The 22,297-nt window shown below is 45.2% G+C and overlaps 1 long non-coding RNA gene across 2 annotated transcripts in view; it reads left to right on the top strand.

The window, feature by feature from the left end:
- The first annotated feature begins 746 nt into the window (after window positions 1-746).
- The window catches only part of LOC141218892 (uncharacterized), a 42,212-nt gene continuing 20,661 nt past the window's right edge, over window positions 747-22,297 (top strand). Inside the window, exon 1 of one of the 2 annotated variants that reach the window (XR_012287577.1) lies at window positions 747-855. This is a non-coding gene — a long non-coding RNA (uncharacterized lncRNA). Of the gene's footprint in view, window positions 856-15,953; window positions 16,023-22,297 lie in introns of those variants that run through there. The other variant, XR_012287576.1, reaches the window with a different exon arrangement.

Raw genomic sequence — 22,297 nt, 5'->3', positions numbered from 1 at the left:
CGATGAAGGGAACCCTTTAATTTTGTAGCACATTACTTCAATGAAATGGTGCCGGAGTCAGTGCATGCGCTTACCACGCTATCCAGCGCCATTTTATTGAAGTGTTTATGAGAATTCGCAGACACAGTGTCTTAAAAAAAATGGCGCCAGAAATGTACCACTAAAAATGCTTGTGACCAGGGTGTAAAACGGGTTCAATAGCTAGTATAATATACTGTGATACAGACATTAGATGTTATACTATACACATTGTTATATCCCGTCTGATGTCTGTACCACAGTATAATATACACTAATCTGTTTACTGGATGTGACATTTTGTACAGGGATATACACTGTACTGATCACACCTGCCTACAGGACCTCACATATCATATATGGATCAGTACAGTATGTGATGTCCTGCAGGTTCAGGGTTGATCAGTCAGTGCAGGATCCTCTATGCAATGTCTGTGGTCGCTCTGCTGGGGCTCAGTGGGATTTATTACAGGACTCTGAATTTTCCTGCAGATCTGGTGATGCTGGAGCCGATGACCCAGAGTGACCTGATCTGCAGCAACGATGAAAGTCCTGCAATAACTTATACAGAGCCCTATCAGAGCGGCCGCTGAACTGACACTATGGAATCTTATGGAAACTCATCAGGAAGGGAGCAGCATCCTGCAGCCCCCTCCTCACTCCAGACATCCTCTCCAGACCTCATATTTACCGCCATTCACTGACCTGATCCACCAGCTCCTCTCCCGCAGGATAAAGAAGCTCCAGGCGCTGCTGTGTGATGTCAGTCCTGGAGATGCAGCACACAGCGCGCAGGGTGCGTGTCTGCCTCCCTGTGATGTGGCCGGCGTCTAAAAGGTACAGTGCGGTCCCCCTGCCAAACCTACCCCTGCCTCCGCACAAAACATTATAATGAGGGCAATCTGGCCATGGGTTCCCCTGAAGCCTCGGGCCCCGGGCGGTAGCCCAAATTGCCCTCATTATAATCCGTATATACATCAGCCCCAGTGTATCCCATGTGATGTATATACATCGTTCCCAGCGTATCCCATCTGATGTATATACATCGGCCCCAGTGTATCCTATGTGATGTATATAGATCGCCCCCAGCACATCCCCTCAGAAGTATATACATCGGCCCCATTGTATCCTATGTAATGTATACATATCATCCCCAGTGTATCCTATGTAATGTATATGCATCGGCCCCAGATTATACTATCTGATGTAAACAGCATAATTAAGTACTGTATATAGTGTGGACCTGTGTATATAGCATGTAGTGAGGTGCTGTGTGTAATATATAGTGTAGATGTGATGTGAATATAATATGTGTGTATAGCATATAGTGTGGGCTGCACATTTTATATAAAAGGCACATCTCTACACTATATAGTATACACACAGCTCCATACCATGTTTTATAACCCAGTATATAGTGTGGAGCTCTGTATATGGTGTGGACTTCCCACTAAAAGTTATGTACTCAGGCACAGCACCACACTAAATAACTATATACACAGCTCCATAGTTCATACTATAATATATATACTATAATATTTACTACATGTATATACAATGGTCCCAGTGTTTGTGTGGGTATATATATATATATATATATATATATATATTTATTTAGATGTTTGTAGCATATATTTTGGAGCTATGTATGCTGTGTATAATTCTCCCTATGGCCACGGCCCCACTATCAGTATTTGGTCAGTATTCGGTCAGTATTTTTTCTCAGGAGTTGGAGGCAAAACCAGGAGTGGGTGATAAATCCAGAATTGGTGACTTGCTTCTATTATACCTTTTCTCTGATTGTTCCTCACCTGGTTTTGGCTCCCACTCCTAAGAAAAAATACTGACCAAATACTGATAGTGGGGCCGTGGCCTTACACACAGTATATATAGGACATGAGAAGTGGTACTTTGCAGTGTACTGTATATATACAGAATAATACGGATACTGACAATTGCAATCAGCATACAGACAGAAGTGGTACTGTGCAGTGTATACTGTATGTACAGAATAATACAGATACTGCGGAAATAATACTGACCAAATACTGATAGTGAGGCTGTGGCCTAAGTCTCAGTATCTGTATTATTCTGCATATTTACACTGCACAGTACCACTTCTCCTGCCCTGTATACTGGGTGTAATTCTCAGTATCTTTATTATTCTGTATATATACACTGCACAGTACCACTTCTCCTGCCCTGTATACTGATGTAAATCTTAGTATCTGTATTATTCTGTGTATATAAATTGACTGCAATATTCTCAGTATCTGTAGTAATCTGTATATATACACTGCACAGTACTACTTCTCCCGTCTTGTATACTGGTTTTAATTCTCAGTATCTGTATTATTCTGTGTATATACTGTATATAGACTGCACAGTACCACTTCTCCTGTCCTGTATACGGAGTGTAATTTTCAGTATTTGGATTATTCTGTATACATATAGACTGCACAGTGCCATTTCCTCGGTCCTATTCTTGGAGAGGCTGTATTACAGTTAGGTAGAGTCATTATTGGTTTATCATTTTCTACATTCCTATGGGCAAATAAAAATACATTTTGAAATCCTGTTTAAATGGGTTATCCCAAGTTTGGAAGTTATCCCCCTTCTTATAGATAGGGGATGACTTTCTGATCACTGCGGACCTAACCACTGGGACCACCATGATCCAGAGAAACGGAACTGTGAAAAGATAAATGGAGCTGTGGTTGATGATGCGCACTGCTGCGCCATTCACGTGGGGCTCGTCAAATAACTCCTTTAGGCTATGTGCCCACGTTGCATTTATGAAGCAGAAAATTTCTGCTTCATAAATGCAAGTCCTCTCCCGGAAAAACGCATGCGGAATTCCGCACGCGTTTATCGCGCATTTTTCGCGCGTTTATCACGCGTTTTCCACATGCGGAATTGCCTTGCGTTTTTTATGCATTGGACAAAGGCAATTCTGCATGCGGAAACGCAAAATTAAATGACATGCTGCGGATTTTTGAACGCAGCATAAACGCTGCGGAAAAATCCGCAGCATGGGCATTGACATTGCGGAATGCCATTGGGGACCATGGGGTGCGGATATACATGCGTTTTTCAAGCGTTTACGCTGCGGAAATTCCGCAGCATATACGCTTGAAAAATGCTACGTGGGCACACAGCCTTAAGAGAGTGCTGAGGGCATGACCAAGAAAAGTAACACATAGGTGCGCTTGTACACATCTGTAGATGGACAAAGACAGCGGTGCACACAGCGCGCAGCGCAAAGTTTACCCTTATGTACAGCACCATACATAAAATGGCGCTATATAAAATAGAGCAGGGGTGGGAGATTAATTTTCCCAAGGGGCCACATGAGAGACCATGATTGTTGTGGAGACCAAACCAATAGGCTGAAATTAATTCTGCTCAATGTTAATATTAACATATTAATTATAATTATTTTTTATAATATAATATTTAATAATAATAAATAATAATAACTTAATATTGAGCACAATTAAGTATGCTGACATCCCCCTATATACAGTATGAGCCCTCCCACATCACCCCCTACATACAGTATGAGCCACCACATAGCCCCCTACATACAGTAAGAGCCCCACATAGCTCCTTATATACAGTGTGAGCCCCCAGATAGCGCCTTAGATACAGTATGAGCCTCCATATAGCCTCCTATATACAGTATGAGCCTCCACATAGCCTCCCATATACAGTATGAGCCTTGCGCATAGCTCCCTAGATACAGTATGAGCCCCCATATAGCTCTCTAGATACAGTATGAACCCTCGCATAGCTCCCTAGATACAGTAGATACAGTATGAACCCTCGCATAGCTCCCAGGATACAGTAGATACAGTATGAACCCTCGCATAGCTCCCTAGACACAGTAGATACAGTATGAACCCTCGCATAGCTCCCTAGACACAGTAGATACAGTATGAACCCTCGCATAGATCCCTAGACACAGTAGATACAGTATGAACCCTCGCATAGCTCCCTAGACACAGTAGATACAGTATGAACCCTCGCATAGCTCCCTAGACACAGTAGATACAGTATGAACCCTCGCATAGATCCCTAGACACAGTAGATACAGTATGAACCCTCGCATAGATCCCTAGACACAGTAGATACAGTATGAACCCTCGCATAGCTCCCAGGATACAGTAGATACAGTATGAACCCTCGCATAGCTCCCTAGACACAGTAGATACAGTATGAACCCTCGCATAGCTCCCAGGATACAGTAGATACAGTATGAACCCTCGCATAGCTCCCTAGACACAGTAGATACAGTATGAACCCTCGCATAGCTCCCTAGATACAGTAGATACAGTATGAGCCCCCGCATAGCTCCATAGATACAGTATGAGCCCCGTGCATAGCTCCCAAGATACAGTATGAGACCCCGCATAGACTCCTAGATACAGTATGAGACCCCGCATAGCCTCCTAGATACAGTATGAGCCCCGTGCATAGCTCCCAAGATACAGTATGAGCCCCCGCATAGACTCCTAGATACAGTATGACACCCCGCATAGCCTCCTAGAAACAGTATGAGACCCCACATAGCCTCCTAGATACAGTATGAGACCCCACATAGCCTCCTAGATACAGTATGAGACCCCGCATAGCCTCCTAGATACAGTATGAGACCCCACATAGCCTCCTAGATACAGTATGAGCCCCTGCATAGCCTCCTAGATACAGTATGAGACCCCACATAGCCTCCTAGATACAGTATGAGACCCCACATAGCCTCCTAGATACAGTATGAGCCCCCACATAGCCTCCTAGATACAGTATGAGCCCCCACATAGCCTCCTAGATACAGTATGAGACCCCACATAGCCTCCTAGATACAGTATGAGCCCCCGCATAGACTCCTAGATACAGTATGACACCCCGCATAGCCTCCTAGAAACAGTATGAGACCCCACATAGCCTCCTAGATACAGTATGAGACCCCACATAGCCTCCTAGATACAGTATGAGACCCCGCATAGCCTCCTAGATACAGTATGAGACCCCACATAGCCTCCTACATACAGTATGAGCCCCTGCATAGCCTCCTAGATACAGTATGAGACCCCACATAGCCTCCTAGATACAGTATGAGACCCCACATAGCCTCCTAGATACAGTATGAGCCCCCACATAGCCTCCTAGATACAGTATGAGACCCCACATAGCCTCCTAGATACAGTATGAGACCCCACATAGCCTCCTAGATACAGTATGAGCCCCTGCATAGCTTTTTGGTATTAATCTAAATTGAATACATTTTTAATTTTTAAATGGATAAATTTGTTAGCTAGTTATTACTAATCCTCAGATATACATCAGTTTTTTGTACACTGGTCCACACGCACATGTAGACACACACACAGGCAGTCATGCACAAACACACACGCAGTCACACACATACACACACACATGCAGTCACGCACATACACACACATGCAGTCATGCACATACACACACATACACACACATGCAGTCACGCACATACACACACATATGCAGTCACACACATACACACACATGCAGTCACGCACATACACACATGCAGTCACGCACATACACACACATACGCAGTCACGCACATACACACACATGCAGTCACACACATACACACGCATGCAGTCACACACATACACATGCATGCAGTCACGCACATACACACACACATGCAGTCACGCACATACACACACATGCGGTCACACACATACACACACACGCAGTCACACACATACACACACACGCAGTCACGCACATACACACATGCAGTCACACACATACACACACACACGCAGTCACGCACATACACACACATGCAGTCACACACATACACACACATGCAGTCACACACATACACATGCATGCAGTCACGCACATACACACACATGCAGTCATACACACACAGGCAGTCACACACATACACACACACGCAGTCACACACATACACACACACACGCAGTCACGCACATACACACACATGCAGTCACGCACATACACACACATGCAGTCACACACATACACACACATGCAGTCACGCACATACACACACATGCAGTCACGCACATACACACACATGCAGTCACGCACATACACACACATGCAGTCACACACATACACACACATGCAGTCACACACATACACACACATGCAGTCACGCACATACACACACATGCAGTCACGCACATACACACACATGCAGTCAGGCACATACACACACATGCAGTCACGCACATACACACACATGCAGTCACGCACATACACACACACACGCAGTCACGCACATACACACACATGCAGTTACGCACATACACACGCAGTCACGCACATACACACACACGCAGTCACGCACATACACACACACGCAGTCACGCACATACACACACACGCAGTCACACACATACACACACATGCAGTCACGCACATACACACATGCAGTCACGCACATACACACACATGCAGTCACACACATACACACACATGCAGTCACACACATACACACACATATGCAGTCACACACATACACACATGCAGTCACACACATACACAAACACGCAGTCACGCACATACACACATGCAGTCACACACAGACACACACGCGCAGTCATGCACATACACACACATGCAGTCACGCACATACACACACATGCAGTCACGAACATACACACACATGCAGTCACGCACATACACACACATGCAGTCACGCACATACACACACATGCAGTCACGCACATACACACGCGCAGTCATGCACATACACACACATGCAGTCACGCACATACACACACACGCAGTCACACACATACACACACATGTAGTCACGCACATACACACACATGCAGTCACGCACATACACACACATGCAGTCACGCACATACACACACATGCAGTCACACACATACACACACATACGCAGTCACACACATACACACACATGCAGTCACGCACATACACACACATGCAGTCACGCACATACACACACATGCAGTCACGCACATACACACACATGCAGTCACACATACACACACACGCAGTCACACACATACACACATGCAGTCACACACAGACACACACGCGCAGTCATGCACATACACACACATGCAGTCAACACTCAGTCACGCACACACGTAGTCTTGCACACACATGCAGTCTTTTACACAAGCAGTCATACACACGCAGTCACATACACTCACGCGGTCATGCACACAGTCAGACACCAGCAGGCATGCGCACACATGGTCATACACACACGGTCATGCACATGCAGTCACGCATATACGCACACGGAGTCACGTATACACATGCAGACTTGCACATATACGGGTCGCAGAAATGTGCGCACACAAACATATACAGACATATACAAAGACACATACAGACATAAACATATTTGAAGACATACAGAAAAATACATGTAAACAGACATATCACATATTACAACTGTGCTGGTCTCAGAGATGGTCTTCAATGTCCAAGGGCTACTAAATGGATTTGATGCTTACATTCATGTGATAATTTACCCCATACTGTAAATAATACTAATATTAGTGGTTTCCCTGGGAAGAAGCTAAACCACCCTAGCCACCGGTCTGAGGGTCCTTGGGATACTACAATTTAGGGTAAGCGGTCATAGGCCCTCTGGTCCATTATTCTGATACTTATACATTTGCTGATGGTGGCCCTGGGAGTTGGTATTTTAGTGGCACACTTAGTCTTATACTCTCACCACTTGCCCTATATAGATTACCTGGGTCAACCTGTTACCACTAGCCTAAAACACCCCGCTTTTCCCAGCCTATACCTTGCATAGAGCTATATATAATCTCTGATTGGTTTTCCCCTGGGGGGGTTTCCTTACACTTACCCCTATGCACACTGTTTTTGTCTTTATTGTCTATTTGCTATTATGTATACATGTGTATTTAATAAAGATTTTGTCATATCTTTGCATAAGAAACTCCTAGTTTCTCTGTTTTTTTCCAAATTATCCTAATATTAGTGGTTTCACTAGGAGCATCAGGACCTAAGATGTTATTATACAGATGAGGGAACACTGCGAAAAATGTAATAATCTATAGTAAGGGGTATATTGGGCCTCATTTACCCCAAAAATGTCCTTGTTACCCATCCCAAGAAGTCAGAGCTCAGTGTAATGAGTACAATGCCGCACGTTACTAAATCATTGTGACGTCTATAAACATGGACCAGTGCATCCTACTGTAAACTCTAGACATATTAGCTGTCATCCAAAGAGCACCATGACCTAAAGAATCATGGGAATCTTGGGGTGATGGCTGATAAATCTGCTTTTTAAAAATAAAATAAAAAAAATAAAAAAATTGAGGTTTTATTACTATTGATAACAAAGCCAATTTTAATAACAGACAGTATTTCTGAATAAGGCCTAATGTTACCCCTACTATTGTTAAAATATTAGCTGTCACCCCAAAGCCAAAACCAGGTGAGGAACAATCAGAAAAAAGGTATAATAGAAACAAGTCACCAATTCTGCATTTATCACCCACTCCTGGTCTTGGCTCCCACTCCTGAGAAAAATACTGACCGAATACTGACCAAATACTGATAGTGGGGCCGTGGCCTAAGAGCTAAAGTCGGTCTCAGGGGGTAGGTAAGCCTTTTTATCATGCTCTCCCACTGCTAACTTTTAAAGGACGCAGAAAAGCGTTTGCCGACATATGATGTAATAGCTCATCCAGTGTCAGGTCTCTATGTATGGAGCAGGTTCAGGAGCTGAGCCCGCATCATACTGGGCAGATGCCTGTACACATAACACCGACAATGAATGGGGTATAGCTACACATTCAGGAAAAAAAATAGATGTGTAGAATCATTAAGGTCCACTGGACCACAATTCAAGTATGAAATGACCTACAACAATCCAGTAAGGATTAAATAATACAGCAGACATAATGGAGTAAATTCTTTATTTGGATAAATCAGTGATCAGACATGAAAAATACGTTAAAAAACATGTAATTGACAACTATACATTAAAACACACGTGGGGTGTAGAGACACAGCCTATGTATTGAATAGTGGTTCTCCCTAGGACGCACATATATTGGATTTCATCCAGTAAATACATGAATACAAGTAAATTAACACCATCGATATATTAAATACATAAAGTGCATGTGCAGATATATATATGTATATACCAGAATAACATCAAAGAGAAAAACAGTACATCTAATATAATAAATAGGAAAAATCTCATATAATTCTTGTGACACATAACTTGAATATATGGCCGTAATAATGTACATAGTGCAAAAGTCATTGGCCAACATAAGAATAAATATCAGGATATAATGAAGAAATAAAGATGGGATGAGCCAAATCCAGAGGCCGTATGGCATGAGCGGGGTAGGGCTGTGTGACCTCCACCCACAGGCGTTTTGCTCGCGGTTCTACAGGGAGATGCCTGTACACAGCCGGCATCTGTAACCGCAGCCATCAGAGATTGTTCTGATCGCTGCTGTTACACTGATCACTGGCTGCGGATGGGTTATCATGGCAGCTGACTATGAGAACTACTAGGATGAGTGTAAAAATAAATGTTCCTGTGCTGAGATAATCTTATAAATGTGCCCCTGCTGTGTACTGTGTAATGGCCGTGTCTGACCGTGCTGGAGAATGGTCTGATCATACCACAGCTCCTGGGCAGGAGGAAGCAAAAGAGGATACAGACAGGATCACAAATGATTATTTCTTTCAGGAAAAATATTGCTTAAAAACAGACAGCAAAATGTTTTGCCTCACAAAATGAATCAGCTGTGATCCCGTGTTGTAATGTCTGTATACTCTTTTGTCTCCCCCCCTGCCCAGGAGCTGTGGTATGATCAGACCATGGCCCTGTAAGGTCAGACACATCCATTACACAGTACAAACCAGGGGCACATTTATAAGATTATCTCAGCACAGGAACATGTTTTTAACACATCCAATTGTAGAACTTATTTTTACTCCAAGATCTATTAGTTAAAATGTACTTTGTTTGTGGGAAAACCCTTTAAATTCCATAAGAGGACTGAAAAAATAAAGTAAACATATATAAAAACGTGTTAAAAATATAAACCAAATAAAAACTTATAATAATTTGAATCAACCCTTTTCCTTTATTAAGTATAAAAAAAAATAATTATATTATTATCAAAATATTCAATTAAGTGTGTTTTTGGCCGACACACTTTCCTAACAAAAGGCAATAAAATGTGATCAAAACATCTCCCCACCTCACAAAAAAAGAATAAAACATTTGCAGGTCTTAGAAAATGGACGCACAAACCCAATGGTTTTTTATTTACAAATGTTCAAATTTTTTTCATCACTAGTGTTGAGCATTCCGATACTGTAATATCGGGTATCAGCCGATATTCGCGGTATCGGAATTCCGATACTTAATTCCGATACTTTTACAATATCGAATACCGGAATCGGAAGTTCCCATAATGCCTGCGCTCTGCAGTGTCTCTGAAGGATCACAAGCTGGATGGCAGCGCTCAGCTGAGATCCAGCCTGTCATCAGAATGCCATCCCAGCGTGGGAGAATTCTACTGATCGTTTAAAAGCCGGCGGGCGGTAAAAAGCCGCCGGCTTTTAAACAATCACACAGCCCCATACTGCTTCCCTGCAGCCTCCCACCCCGATCCTCCGCTCCCCTCGCCACATCCCATCCCGATCGTAAGTTAGGACCGGGCGGGGAGCGCAGCACCAAGGAGCGGGGAGTGAAGGACCCGGGCGGGGAAGTCGGCAGTGAAAAGACTTCACCGCCGGCTTTCCCGTTCTGTGCTGCGCTTTCCCGCCGGTTATTTCAAATGAACAGCTGAGGTATCAGGTGATGCTGATCAGCTGTTCATTTGAAGTAGCCGCGGTGCCCTCAGAGGGTTCATGTGAGTTCATGCTTGACTGCATTGTATGAACTCACATGAACTTTCCCACGGTCGCACAGGTCAGCCTCACCTCCCAGACGATCAGCCCGTCATGACTGGTGTGTGTGGGTGTCTGTGCGTGTGTCTGCGAGTGTGTGCGGGGTGTCTGTGCGATGTCTGCGGGTGTGTGCGGTGTCTGTGCGATGTGTGCGGGTGTGCGCGGTGTCTGTGCGATGTCTGCGGTGTCTGTGCGATGTCTGCGAGTGTGTGCGGTTTCTGTGCGATGTCTGCGGGTGTGTGCGGTGTCTGTGCGATGTCTGCGGGTGTGTGCGGTGTCTGTGCGATGTCTGCGGGTGTGTGCGTGCAGGCAGACATAGGCCGATGTGACACTACTACTCCCATCGGCCTATGTCTGTCCCCCGTCCACTCGTGCCAGCAGGATCAGCTCGATGGGAGCAGTAGTTCCCATCAGCCTGATCCTGCTATTTAAATTGCCCTACTGTGTCCCCAATAAATTTTAAATACATGTCATTGGTGGCCAGTGGTAGCCTACAATAAATTAGTTCATACATTACCTGTCCCCGCCGATCGCCACCTAAAATAAAGTAAAAAATAAAAAACTACACCTATACTCACCTAGACACCTAATTCCCCGAAGCCATCGATCTCCTGTAATAAAATATAAAATAATAAACCACAACCTTATCCTTACCCCTCCGTAGTAGTCCACGAGTGTCCCACGATGATCTCCAGTTTAGAGCAGCCACATAGAATGTGACCGCTCTAAACCGCTGCCGCCGCTAGAATGACGGGGCCGTAAAGCAGCCGCCGCTAGAATGACGGGGCCGTAAAGCAGCCCCGTCATTGCATAAGCGGGTTCGCCGGAGTTCAGGCAGCGCTGCTCCGGTTAGCTCCTTTACGGCCCTGCTGTATCGTAAGAAATTCCCACGGTACAGCACTGCCGTAAAGGAGGTCTCCGGAGCTGCGCTGCCTGAATGCACTCCGGTGACCTCAGTCAGTGGCTCCCGCTGCCGGGAGCGGACGTGTTCCCGGCAGTGCGAGCTTACAGCAGCCATGCACAGCTGTCACCATCTCCAGATGTGACAGCTGTGCATGGGAGATCAGCGCAGGAACGTGGACAGGTAACTTTTTTTTTTTAGTAAACTAAGAATTAAATAAAATTGTGTGTTTTATTTCAAATAAATTATTTTTTCTGGGTGTAGTGTGTGTTTTTTCTTTTTAACACTTTGTAGGTTAGTAATGGGGGTGTCTTATAGACGCCCATCATTACTAACCTGGGCTTCATGGCAGCTGGCGCTGACATGAACCCCACCACTATTACCCCCTGCCACCGCACCAGGGCAACGTGGAAGAGCGAGGCTAAGTGCCAGAGTTGTCGCATCCTATGGATGCGCCATTTCTGGGGCGGCTGACGGCTGGTGTTTCTAGCCTGGGAAGGGGCCAATATTCATGGCACCCTTCCTGGGCTATTAATATCAGCCCCCAGCTGTCTGCCTAGCCTTTGCTAGCTATTAAATAGGGGGTAAGCCACGTCATTTTTTTGGGGGGGGTCCCCCATTTTAATAGCTAGTAAAGGCTAGGTATTCAGCTGGGGGCTGATATTAGTAGTCTGGGAAGCTCCGTGGGTATTACCCCCTTCCCAGGCTTCAAACATCTGCCCCAGCCGTCTGCTTAACCTCCGCTAGAGACTAAAATTAAGGGGAACCCCACGCCAATTTTTTTTTAAATAAATCCTTTATTTTAACACTAAATGACAAGTACAGTAATCAACACTGTCACTGTACTTCATATATATGTGACTGACATGTTTCTATCTATCTAATCTATGTGTGAAGCTCTATTCTGTCTGTTACAAATTGTCGGGTACCGCTGCTGAATTGCCGGCCGACTTTTTTAAAGAGACGGTGCATGAAAACACTATTATTTTTTAAAATAAATCCTTTACACTAAATGACAAGTACAGTAAGCAACACTGTCACTGTACTTCATATATATGTGACTGACATGTTTCTATCTATCTAATCTATGTGTGAAGCTCTATTTTTTCTGTTGTAAATTGTCGGGTAAAGGTGTATGCCGCTGCTGAATTGCCGGCTTTTCGCGTAATACATTCTACATTATTCTTAGTTGTTTTACTTCATGTAGAATTAACCTACAAGGAAAGAAAGGGTTTATTTTCATTCCGATATTTGTGTCCCATTGACTTGCATTGGTTTCCGGTATCGGAATCGGCGATATTCGATACTTTTTGGGTATCGGTCCGATCCAATCCGATACGATATTTCCTGATATCGGAAGGTATCGCTCAACACTACTGATAAGTCCAAATTTGAGATCTTTTGTTCCAACCACTGTGACTTTGTGCGACGCAGAAAAGGTGAACGGATGGACTCTACATGCCTGGTTCCCACCGTGAAGCATGGAGGAGGAGGTGTGATGGTGTGGGGGTGCTTTGCTGGTGACACTGTTGGGGATTTATTCAAAATTGAAGGCATACTGAACCAGCATGGCTACCACAGCATCTTGCAGCGGCATGCTATTCCAACCGGTTTGCGTTTAGTTGGACCATCATTTATTTTTCAACAGGACAATGACCCCAAACACACCTCCAGGCTGTGTAAGGGCTATTTGACCAAGGAGGAGAGTGATGGGGTGCTACGCCAGATGACCTGGCCTCCACAGTCACCAGACCTGAACCCAATCGAGATGGTTTGGGGTGAGCTGGACCGCAGAGTGAAGGCAAAAGGGCCAACAAGTGCTAAGCATCTCTGGGAACTCCTTCAAGATTGTTAGAAGACCATTTCCCGTGACTACTGTACCTCTTGAAGCTCATCAAGAGAATGCCAAGAGTGTGCAAAGCAGTCATCAAAGCAAAAGGTGGCTACTTGAAAGAACCTAGAATATAATATAATATTTTCAGTTGTTTCACACTTTTTTGTTAAGTATATAATTCCACATGTGTTAATTCATACTTTTGATGCCTTTAGTGTGAATGTACAATTTTCATAGTCATGAAAATGCAGAAAAATCTTTAAATAAACTTTTGGTCTGTACTGTATATATAATATAATGCTACAAGCCTCCCTCTGTCTGAAGCCTTTAAAGACTTGGCAAGTGCTACATGCCTGCGCAGTCTGGCTCTAGACAGAAGAACCTATTACGTTACAGGTAAGAGGAGTGTATGGCGCCGGAGATTGCGGTATGCGTAGACACTGAACACATACCGCGATCTCCGGCGCCATACTTACCTGACCGGGAGGAGCGTTGCAGCGGTGCTTCTCTTCTCGCCGGAGACCAGGGCAGGAGTGAAGGTGTTGGAATCGGCACATGTGCATAACTCTATCCGGCGCCATTTTACTGAAGACATATTTGCAGTGTGTCTTCAGCAAAATGCCGTTGAACAGCACGGTATGGTCACGTGCGTATTCTGGCGCCGCACTGCTCCCCCGGCAGAACAGGATACAGTAGCACTGGAGCACAGGGAAGAAAGGTGAGTATGTGTTTATTTTTTTGTATGTGTGCACCGTGAAAGGGATGAGGGGTGCCATACATACCAGGAATGGGGTGTGACGGGTACCATACATACCAGGAAAGGGGTATGAGGGGTACCATACATACCAGGAAAGGGGTGTGAGGGGACCATGCATACCAGGATTGGGGGATGAGGGGTACAATGCATACCAGGATTTGGGGGGTGACTGAACCATGAAAACCAGGATTGGGGGGTGAGGGGTACCATACATACCAGGATTGGGGGGTGATGGGTGCCATGCATACCAGGATAGGAAAGTGGGGTTCCATGCATACCAGAATAGGGATGAGGGGTACCATGCATACCAGGATTGGGGGATGAGGGGACCATGCATACCAGGATTGGGGGATGAGGGGACCATGCATACCAGGATTGGGGGATGAGGGGACCATGCATACCAGGATTGGGGGATGAGGAGGCCATACATACCAGGATTGGGGATGAGAGAGTCATGCATACCAGGATTGGGGATGAGAGAGCCATGCATACCAGGATGGGGGATGAGGAGGCCATACATACCAGGATTGGGGGATGAGGGGTGCCATACATACCCGGATTGGGATGAGGGGTGCCATGTATACCAAGATGAGGGGTACCATAAATACCAGAATAGGAATGAGGGGTACCATGCATACCAGGATGAGGGATGGGTTGCCATGCATACCAGGATGAGGGGTAACATACATAACAGGATAGGGATGAGGTGTGCCATAAATACCAAGATGAGGGATGGGGTGCCATGCACATCAGGAAGAGGGATTGAGTGCCATACATACCAGGTTTGGGAATGATCGGTGCCATACATACCAGGATGAGAGATGGGGTGCCATGCATACCGGATTGGGATGAGGGGGTGCCATGCATACCCGGATTGAGGAGAGGGGACAGGATGGGGGCAGCACAAATACCAGTGGGGGGCAGCACATACCAGCATGGGAGACCATATACCAATAAAAATGCTCGCCACCCGGGCGTAGAACAGGTTCAATAGCTAGTGTGTGTGTGTGTGTGTGTGTGTGTGTGTGTGTGTGTGTGTGTGTGTGTGTGTGTGTGTGTGTGTGTGTGTGTGTGTGTGTGTGTTTGTGTGTGTGTATATATATATATATTTATAATATGGTTGCCAAAAATAAAAAATCCTAGTGATTGCACAGATACGTAGCACAATGTGAATGTTAATCTATATAATTGACATTAACTAAGGGGAAATGTAAGCGTCTGTAGAACTACTAAAAGGATATCTTCATAGTGTGACAAAGTCTCTGGTAGTGTGTCAGAAGGGAGGTATGTGTCGCTGAGACTCTTAGACTCAGTGATGTGAAAACATGCAAGTTCTCATGCAGTAGGTGCAGAGAGTTAATAGAACCACATTTACAATGGAATGTTTTCAGTGGATAATGAAAGTGTAGGGAGGAACGTTATCCACCTTCATTCCAATCAGGGGAGTGTCTGGGCTTTAAATAGTCAGCCCTGACACTCAGGTGTGTTCAGTACCTGGGGAAACTTTGTTCTAGGAAGGAGCTAGCACATGCTGTGATGAACCTGTGTGTAGCTAATTGTGAGTGGCCAGACCTTGGCCGAGATAAGGACTCTGCTGAAAGTTCTGAAAGTTTAGCATTTTGTTTTGTCTCTTTAGCTGAATGGGCTGTGTTTTTATTTATGGACTCAAGGGTAGTTTATGACTGCTAAATAAACTAACCTGAGAATTTAAAGAGACAGTATCTTGTATTTTACCTACGCATACAGCCGAGCTTGTCGCTATACCACAATAGACTCACAAGCCCAAGTGGGTACTCATATATAGTATATAATATTAAGCTCTATAAGGAATCTCCTATAAAATAAAACATCCAAAATGGATGTTTTGGGGGCCCCTGATGAAGCAAGGACGAAAGGTACATTGGTGCACATAGGACCACATCCCACATTTACTCACTTGGACATTTAAGTTGCTGTAACTACTGCTCTTCCATTTTGAATGTATTATTTTATAGGAGATTCTTTACAGAGTTTAATATTATATACTATATATGTGTACTCACTTGGGCTTGTGAGTGTAAGAAGCTATCTTCTTAGTAGTTCTAAAGACACTTACATTTCCCCTTGGTTATTGTCAACTATATAGATTAACATTCACATTGTGCTACATATGCGTGCAATCATTAGGATTTTTTTTGGCAAGTTATAGGCATATATCTAATATATATAATTGTCTTATCCCGTCTGTCTGTCTGTCCAGAAAATCCCGCGTCGCTGATTGGTCCGGCCGCGGCCAATCAGTGACGCGGGATTTCAGAAAAAGATGGCGGCCGTTAGCGGCTCATCTGCCGCACGGAGGTCAGCAGGGATGCAGCCGGGAGATGACCGGCGGCGCCGCTGACCTCCATGCGGCTACCGTCGGGAGATCAGCGGCTAGGACCGCTGATCTCCCGACGGTAAGTGTGAAGGGAGGAGCGGCGCCGCCGGTCGGGATACTTCTGCTGCGAGCAGCCGGTCATCTCCCGCAGCGCCGCTCCCCGGTCCTCACTAATACAATTCGCTGATTGGTCGCGGCCGGGACCAATAAGCGATATTGGCGCCAAATTTAAACACCGCTGTGCTGATTGCGCCCGGTGTACCGCATTCATATTCTAGAATACCCGATGCGTTTGAATCCGCACACCATCTAGTATATATATATATATTCACTACTGTCTCTATATATGTGATACTCATGTGTTGGTGACTTGGGGTCCTCCAATGTTATACTCTGTAGAATTGTCTTTTAATTTTTGCAATATTTATTTTAGCATCAATAAGCACCTATTGTTCCATTTTGGTGGTATCTACAGTCATATACATGTATATACATACAGCATATATATACTGTATAAGATCTGATGTCTGTAGTCACAGTATGTCAGCAATGTACAGTATGTACTTTATTGTGCACTGACATTAGATCATATATGCCCTGGACTGATCCTGCACCGACTACCAGACATCACATTGTATAGATGGCAGTATAGATATAATCTGTGATGTCCTGTACAGGGCCGGCTCCAGGTTTTCGTAGGCTCAAAAGAGTCTCAGTGGGCCCCTTTAACACATACCACAATTCATGATGCACAGATAAGGCGGAGAAATATAGATATAGTACAATGCCAAAGATTTCACTTACCGTATTTTTCGGACTATAAAGACGCACTTTTTTCCCTCCAAAATGTTAGCTACGCTGTGTGCCGGCTATGAAGGAGAGTGAAGTCACTGCTCCCCGCGCACACAGTCCCGGCATGGGGAGCAGTGACTTCTGGCAGCTGATCTCTCCTTGTGAGCCACGCATGGCAGTGATGTCATGCGCGGCTCACATGGAGAGATCAGTGCGGGCAGACAGGACGCAGCGCTGGAGGAGAGAAGAAAGGTGAGTATCAGTGGTTTTTGTTTTTTTTATGTGCAGCATGATGGGGATTAGGGGGACCATGCATACCAGGATAAGGATTAGGGGGACCATGCATACCAGGATAAGGATTAGGGGGACCATGCATACCAGGATAAGGATTAGGGGGACCATGCATACCAGGATAAGGATTAGGGGGACCATGCATACCAGGGTAACGCTGAGGGGGCCATACATACCAGGGTAACGCTGAGGGGGCCATACATACCAGGGTAACGCTGAGGGGGCCATACATACCAGGGTAACGCTGAGGGGGCCATACATACCAGGGTAACGCTGAGGGGGCCATGTGCAGCATGATGGGGATTAGAGGTGCCATCCATACCAGGACAGGGATGAGGGGTGCCATGCATACCAGGACAGGGATGAGGGGTGCCATGCATACCACTATACCAGGTGTGGCAAGTCGACTCGCTCGGCTCTCCTGGAGGCAGACTCAGGACACACGTTCTCAGGTTTTCCTTTCTGCTGGTTTAATATCAGCCATAAACTCATGCAGGTTTCACAGGAAAAACAAACATGACCCCTCTGGGTTAAACGAAAAAAACAAAACAAAGTATAACTCAGTCCATAGATGAGCGGGTTCCGCCCGCTCTCGGTAGCATAAACTGCACTGCTAAAGTCCATGTGAAAAGCTCTGCAGCTTCCACAATACTGTCTGGAGACTTCCATCTCCCAGACCACACTCCAGAGAAAAAAAAAAAGGGACTGAGCTTTTACACATTGCTCAGCCACACCCTGAGGGGAGGTAGGGGGAATGGCGTCCCGCCCTCTTTGCCATTCCCATAAAACCGCACACCCTTTAACAAAGTAAGCCTACCAGCATATAACACGCTGGCAGAAAAATAAAGTCGGTCTTAGTTCACACAGGAGAGCATCCTGAGTGACACATACCTCCCCTCACATATAAAACCAGTGACACTGTCACACAGGGTAAGGATGAGGGGTGCCATGCATACCGGGACAGGGATGAGGGGTGCCATGCATACCGGGATAGGGATGAGGGGTGCCATGCATACCGGGATAGGGATGAGGGGTGCCATGCATACCGGGATAGGGATGAGGGGTGCCATGCATACCGGGATAGGGATGAGGGGTGCCATGCATACCGGGATAGGGATGAGGGGTGCCATGCATACCAGGATGGGGATGGGGACCACGTATAAAAGGGGGGGCATATATACCAGGATGGGGGATATTGTCAGAATTGGGGGACATTACCCCTATACCAGTGTCAGCAGAAGACCCCCTCCCCCTTAAAAGTGCATCATGAACACATTTTTGGCTTAAATTTTTTTTTTATTATTTTCCTCCTCTAAAACCTAGGTGCGTCTTATGGTCCGGTGCATCTTATAGTCCGAAAAATACGGTACTTCTTACATTTCATGAGTGATATCTATTGTAAATTCTATAATAGCTCAGAAACCGGCGAATCCTCACAGTGCATGGGGCGTGTCAAGGGGGGATTCAAAAGTTTTCATTTTAGACTGTACATTATAGTCCTCCAAACAGTATTATGGGCACTACATAGTCCTCCATACAGTATTATGGGCACCACATAGTCCTCTATACAGAATGGGCTCCATACTGAATAATGGACCCCATATAATGTTCCATACAGAATAATAGGCCCCATATAATGCTCTATACAGAATAATGAACCCCATATAATGCTCATTACACCATAATTGACCCCATATATTACTCCATGCAGAATAATGGGCGTCATGTAATATGCCATACAGAATAATGGGCCCCATATAATGCTCCATAGAGAATGGGCCCCATATAATGCTCCATAGAGAATGGGCCCCATATAATGCTCCATAGAGAATGGGCCCCATATAATGCTCCATAGAGAATGGGCCCCATATAATGCTCCATAGAGAATGGGCTCCATACATAAAAAAATAAATAAAATACTCACCTCTCCTCATACCCTGCTGGCTACAGGTCCTGTCTCTTCAACACTGAGACGTCACAGAGTCAGAAGACGCAGAGGAGACTGGACCTGCGGCCAGCAGGGTATGACGAGAGGTGAGTATTTCAAACACCGTAAAGCACGGGGGGGGTGGTTACACCGGGCCCCCCCAACTCACAGGCCCAATAGCGTTCCAGTGTCCCCAACTGTGAGTGCCCCCCCCCCCTCTTGCCCAGGGCCCTGGCACTTGCCCTGGTGCAATGGGTGGTTATGCCGGCTCTGGACCTGTAGCTGGTGCAGGATCAGTCTGGGGCAGGGGTCTGTATAGTAAGGTCTGAAGTGTCTCTATCTCAGGTCCGATGTGATTTGAACATTCATACAGATCGAGAGCCGATGATCTCACACTGACAGCACGACCCCAACCTGCTTGAAGGGTCCATCTGCTACAATAAATCTTTCTGATCCTCAGCAGAGCGACCATAGATAACATTCAGGATCTGGCCCTGGACTTGTCAGGAGGTGAGCAGCATCCTGCCACTTCCACACTCTACAAAAAGTATAAATCTCCTGTCCTGACCACTATCCGGAGCTCAGGCTAAGGCCACGGCCCCACTATCAGTATTTGGTCAGTATATTTTCTCAGGAGTGGGAACCAAAACCAGGTCAGTAACAATCAGAGAAAAGGTATAATAGAAACAAGTCACCAATTCTGCATTTATCACCAACTCCTGGTTTTGTCTCCCACTCCTGTGAAAAAATACTGACCGAATACTGACCAAATACTGATAGTGGGGTCGTGGCCTTACAAGAATCAAAGATGTCTGCCCTCTCGTACTGCTCAGCGGCTGAAGCTTCTCTCCGGCAGGCATAAGAACGTGGCCTGTGCCGGCTGTTCTGGGCTGCAGATGCCCAGCTGGCACATGTACACAATGAAAGATACAGGGCCGCCCTGCAGTCTGTAAAGAAGCAGCTGCTTGGCCACCGGCCTGGAGGGCATGTGCCCCTCTGGCCCACCTCGCCCCTGGTCAATATGATACCATCTTTTTCATTACTTGGTGAGGTTAGAAGAAATTTCACTCCAAGACAGTGGATTTTGTACTTTATTCCAGTATATTTATACATAGAAAACATGGCAATGAAAAACAAGTAGATGCACGTGCATAAAAATGTCCCAACATTAATTAAAAAAACCTTTAAGATACAGATAATACTTGTATACAAAAATATTAACACATTTTCAAATTGTATATAAAGTGCACAAAAGTCAATAGCCCTGACATATAGTGTACACAGGGTCCCCCCACATGGTATACACAAAATACAATGTCATCCAGGAAATAACAAAAAATAACAAATACATTTAATCTATTCTGAAATCCCATGTCTATACAAGATAATAATATGTAAAATTCTACAGTGTCAAAGAAATGAGCTAGAGACTACTACATGGCGATGATGCCTACGAACAAGATAATGCCCAGCTAATGCTGTAAATGATACAAATATTACCAGTCACCCAATTAGACACATGAGGTCCGGGCAAGTGATTTTCTACAGTTCATTGACCTCTATGATGACATCTAATATTTTCAATCATTTATACAGCGGGGTACATTGGGCCTCATTAATAAATCTGCTCACTAGAAAACTAGTTGCCCATACTAACCAATTAGAGCTCAGCTAAGGTTGTTTTAACTGACCTGGAAAAGTAAAAGCTGTTCTGTGATTGGCTGGGATAAGTAAAAAGGCTGTTTTAATAAATGATTCCCAATGTACCAAGCCCCGCCATAAATGTTATTGATTACAGTAGGGGCCACAATATCCCATGTGTATAGTCATCACATTCATCTTATTGTCTGCGGTTACCTTGGGACATGCTACATTGAGATGTAAGAAGATGATATCAGTGGGGTCCATGAGGCAGAGCAGTGTGTGGTACGTGTGACATTTCCTAATATCGAGCAATCAATACTGTACCTTGGTCTGGAATGCAAAGTCTGCGTGGACAAGGAAGGGGCTCCCAGATGCCAGCTGTAAAACCCGTCGCTCCACCATCACACGCTCATCACCGTCAGCAAGCAGGGCTCTTTTGCCGATGATCTTAACAGCAAAATGTTTGCGGGTAGATGAATCTTCCGCCAGCAGGACCGTTCCATAGCATCCCCGGCCAAGCACTTGATGGAATAATAATCTCCTCTTGATGGTATCAGAGACTGTGCTTTTGGAGCTAGTTGGCCGAACACCGCTGCTTCCTTCAGCTTCTTCAGCCTTCTGCTTTAGATCCATGGGTTTCTGTCCTAATGTAATTCTTCTTCTTTTCTTCTCCTTTTTGTCCCCTGATGAGATGAAGATGGCTCCTCTCTTCTTGGCTCCCATCTTCTGACTTTCTATCTTCTCCTTTTCTTCCACTTCTTCTTCTTTCTTCTGGACAGGTTGTTTTGTCCTGTTGACTGAAGACTTCC

Source organism: Phyllobates terribilis, unplaced genomic scaffold (assembly GCF_046119375.1).
Source record: "Phyllobates terribilis strain yellow unplaced genomic scaffold, ASM4611937v1 Scaffold_250__1_contigs__length_2853362, whole genome shotgun sequence".
Lineage (NCBI taxonomy): Eukaryota > Metazoa > Chordata > Amphibia > Anura > Dendrobatidae > Phyllobates > Phyllobates terribilis.
This window is presented reverse-complemented; position numbering and strand designations above follow the sequence as displayed.